The following is a 4,871-nucleotide window of genomic DNA, read 5'->3' on the forward strand; positions in this document are numbered from 1 at the left end:
ATATCTTGATATATCTCGAGAACTACGCATCTGATCAAAAAATATCATAGAACATAAAAAGTAGGAAACTTAATTCTCTACAAAAACGGTCTCTTAACATTTTGCCATAGCTCGCTTCGTTTCCGAGATATTTGCAGATTTATCTCAAGGGAAGGGGCCTGACGGACATATTTCGAGATATTTCTTCTTCTTGTTGTTCTTCTTCTGCACAGCTAAGCTGGAAGTGGCATTTGCGGCTCGCACTAGTGCACAGTTATCTCAAAGAAAGGGGCCACGGTGTTTCTGTATCTCTATTATGTTGGTGCGGCTTCGGAACTTTTAAATATCTCGATATATCTCGAAAACTACGCTTCTGATCAAAAAATATCATAGAACATAAATTGTAGGAAACATAATTCTCTACAAATAAGGTCTCTTAACATTTTGCCATAGCTCGCTTCGTTTCCGAGATATTTGCAGATTTATCTCAAGGGAAGGGGCCTGACGGACATATTTCGAGATATTTCTTATTCTTGTTGTTCTTCTTCTGCACAGCTGAGCTGGAAGTGGCATTTGCAGCTCGCAATAGTGCAGAATTATCTCAAAGAAAGGGGCCACGGTGTTTCTGTATCTCTATTATGTTGGTGCGGCTTCGGAACTTTTAAATATCTTGATATATCTCGAGAACTACGCATCTGATCAAAAAATATCATAGAACATAAAAAGTAGGAAACTTAATTCTCTACAAAAACGGTCTCTTAACATTTTGCCATAGCTCGCTTCGTTTCCGAGATATTTGCAGATTTATCTCAAGGCAAGGGGCCTGACGGACATATTTCGAGATATTTCTTCTTCTTGTTGTTCTTCTTCTGCACAGCTAAGCTGGAAGTGGCATTTGCGGCTCGCACTAGTGCAGAGTTATCTCAAAGAAAGGGGCCACGGTGTTTCTGTATCTCTATTATGTTGGTGCGGCTTCGGAACTTTTAAATATCTTGATATATCTCGAGAACTACGCATCTCATCAAAAAATATCATAGAACATAAAAAGTAGGAAACTTAATTCTCTACAAAAAAGGTCTCCTAACATTTTGCCATAGCTCGCTTCGTTTCCGAGATATTTGCAGGTTTATCTCAAGGGAAGGGGCCTAACGGACATATTTCGAGATATTTCTTCTTCTTGTTGTTCTTCTTCTGCACAGCTAAGCTGGAAGTGGCATTTGCGGCTCGCACTAGTGCAGAGTTATCTCAAAGAAAGGGGCCACGGTGTTTCTGTATCTCTATTATGTTGGTGCGGCTTCGGAACTTTTAAATATCTCGATATATCTCGAAAACTACGCTTCTGATCAAAAAATATCATAGAACATAAATTGTAGGAAACATAATTCTCTACAAAAAAGTTCTCTTAACATTTTGCCATAGCTCGCTTCGTTTCCGAGATATTTGCAGATATATCTCAAGGGAAGGGGCCTGACGGACATATTTCGAGATATTTCTTCTTCTTGTTGTTCTTCTTCTGCACAGCTAAGCTGGAAGTGGCATTTGCAGCTCGCAATAGTGCAGAGTTATCTCAAAGAAAGGGGCCACGGTGTTTCTGTATCTCTATTATGTTGGTGCGGCTTCGGAACTTTTAAATATCTTGATATATCTCGAGAACTACGCATCTGATCAAAAAATATCATAGAACATAAAAAGTAGGAAACTTAATTCTCTACAAAAAAGGTCTCTTAACATTTTGCCATAGCTCGCTTCGTTTCCGAGATATTTGCAGATTTATCTCAAGGGAAGGGGCCTGACGGACATATTTCGAGATATTTCTTCTTCTTGTTGTTCTTCTTCTGCACAGCTAAGCTGGAAGTGGCATTTGCAGCTCGCAATAGTGCAGAGTTATCTCAAAGAAGGGGGCCACGGTGTTTCTGTATCTCTATTATGGTGGTGCGGCTTCGGAACTTTTAAATATCTTGATATATCTCGAGAACTACGCATCTGATCAAAAAATATCATAGAACATAAAAAGTAGGAAACTTAATTCTCTACAGAAAAGGTCTCTTAACATTTTGCCATAGCTCTCTTCGTTTCCGAGATATTTGCAGATTTATCTCAAGGGAAGGGGCCTGACGGACATATTTCGAGATATTTCTTATTCTTGTTGTTCTTCTTCTGCACAGCTAAGCTGGAAGTGGCATTTGCAGCTCGCAATAGTGCAGAGTTATCTCAAAGAAAGGGGCCACGGTGTTTCTGTATCTCTATTATGTTGGTGCGGCTTCGGAACTTTTAAATATCTTGATATATCTCGAGAACTACGCATCTGATCAAAAAATATCATAGAACATAAAAAGTAGGAAACTTAATTCTCTACAAAAACGGTCTCTTAACATTTTGCCATAGCTCGCTTCGTTTCCGAGATATTTGCAGATTTATCTCAAGGGAAGGGGCCTGACGGACATATTTCGAGATATTTCTTCTTCTTGTTGTTCTTCTTCTGCACAGCTAAGCTGGAAGTGGCATTTGCGGCTCGCACTAGTGCACAGTTATCTCAAAGAAAGGGGCCACGGCGTTTCTGTATCTCTATTATGTTGGTGCGGCTTCGGAACTTTTAAATATCTCGATATATCTCGAAAACTACGCATCTGATCAAAAAATATCATAGAACATAAAAAGTAGGAAACTTAATTCTCTACAAAAAAGGTCTCTTAACATTTTGCCATAGCTCGCTTCGTTTCCGAGATATTTGCAGATTTATCTCAAGGGAAGGGGCCTGACGGACATATTTCGAGATATTTCTTCTTCTTGTTGTTCTTCTTCTGCACAGCTAAGCTGGAAGTGGCATTTGCAGCACGCAATAGTGCAGAGTTATCTCAAAGAAGGGGGCCACGGTGTTTCTGTATCTCTATTATGTTGGTGCGGCTTCGGAACTTTTAAGTATCTTGATATATCTCGAGAACTACGCATCTGATCAAAAAATATCATAGAACATAAAAAGTAGGAAACTTAATTCTCTACAGAAAAGGTCTCTTAACATTTTGCAATAGCTCTCTTCGTTTCCGAGATATTTGCAGATTTATCTCAAGGGAAGGGGCCTGACGGACATATTTCGAGATATTTCTTATTCTTGTTGTTCTTCTTCTGCACAGCTAAGCTGGAAGTGGCATTTGCAGCTCGCAATAGTGCAGAGTTATCTCAAAGAAAGGGGCCACGGTGTTTCTGTATCTCTATTATGTTGGTGCGTCTTCGGAACTTTTAAATATCTTGATATATCTCGAGAACTACGCATCTGATCAAAAAATATCATAGAACGTAGAAAGTAGGAAACTTAATTCTCTACAAAAACGGTCTCTTAACATTTTGCCATAGCTCGCTTCGTTTCCGAGATATTTGCAGATTTATCTCAAGGGAAGGGGCCTGACGGACATATTTCGAGATATTTCTTCTTCTTGTTGTTCTTCTTCTGCACAGCTAAGCTGGAAGTGGCATTTGCGGCTCGCACTAGTGCACAGTTATCTCAAAGAAAGGGGCCACGGTGTTTCTGTATCTCTATTATGTTGGTGCGGCTTCGGAACTTTTAAATATCTTGATATATCTCGAGAACTACACATCTGATCAAAAAATATCATAGAACATAAAAAGTAGGAAACTTAATTCTCTACAAAAAAGGTCTCTTAACATTTTGCCATAGCTCGCTTCGTTTCCGAGATATTTGCAGATTTATCTCAAGGGAAGGGGCCTGACGGACATATTTCGAGATATTTCTTCTTCTTGTTGTTCTTCTTCTGCACAGCTAAGCTGGAAGTGGCATTTGCAGCTCGCAATAGTGCAGAGTTATCTCAAAGAAGGGGGCCACGGTGTTTCTGTATCTCTATTATGTTGGTGCGGCTTCGGAACTTTTAAATATCTTGATATATCTCGAGAACTACGCATCTGATCAAAAAATATCATAGAACATAAAAAGTAGGAAACTTAATTCTCTACAGAAAAGGTCTCTTAACATTTTGCCATAGCTCTCTTCGTTTCCGAGATATTTGCAGATTTATCTCAAGGGAAGGGGCCTGACGGACATATTTCGAGATATTTCTTATTCTTGTTGTTCTTCTTCTGCACAGCTAAGCTGGAAGTGGCATTTGCAGCTCGCAATAGTGCAGAGTTATCTCAAAGAAAGGGGCCACGGTGTTTCTGTATCTCTATTATGTTGGTGCGGCTTCGGAACTTTTAAATATCTTGATATCTCTCGAGAACTACGCATCTGATCAAAAAATATCATAGAACATAAAAAGTAGGAAACTTAATTCTCTACAAAAACGGTCTCTTAACATTTTGCCATAGCTCGCTTCGTTTCCGAGATATTTGCAGATTTATCTCAAGGGAAGGGGCCTGACGGACATATTTCGAGATATTTCTTCTTCTTGTTGTTCTTCTTCTGCACAGCTAAGCTGGAAGTGGCATTTGCGGCTCGCACTAGTGCACAGTTATCTCAAAGAAAGGGGCCACGGTGTTTCTGTATCTCTATTATGTTGGTGCGGCTTCGGAACTTTTAAATATCTCGATATATCTCGAAAACTACGCATGTGATCAAAAAATATCATAGAACATAAAAAGTAGGAAACTTAATTCTCTACAAAAAAGGTCTCTTAACATTTTGCCATAGCTCGCTTCGTTTCCGAGATATTTGCAGGTTTATCTCAAGGGAAGGGGCCTAACGGACATATTTCGAGATATTTCTTCTTCTTGTTGTTCTTCTTCTGCACAGCTAAGCTGGAAGTGGCATTTGCGGCTCGCACTAGTGCAGAGTTATCTCAAAGAAAGGGGCCACGGTGTTTCTGTATCTCTATTATGTTGGTGCGGCTTCGGAACTTTTAAATATCTCGATATATCTCGAAAACTACGCTTCTGATCAAAAA

This window comes from Osmia lignaria, unplaced genomic scaffold, assembly GCF_051020975.1.
Source record: "Osmia lignaria lignaria isolate PbOS001 unplaced genomic scaffold, iyOsmLign1 scaffold0016, whole genome shotgun sequence".
NCBI lineage: Eukaryota > Metazoa > Arthropoda > Insecta > Hymenoptera > Megachilidae > Osmia > Osmia lignaria.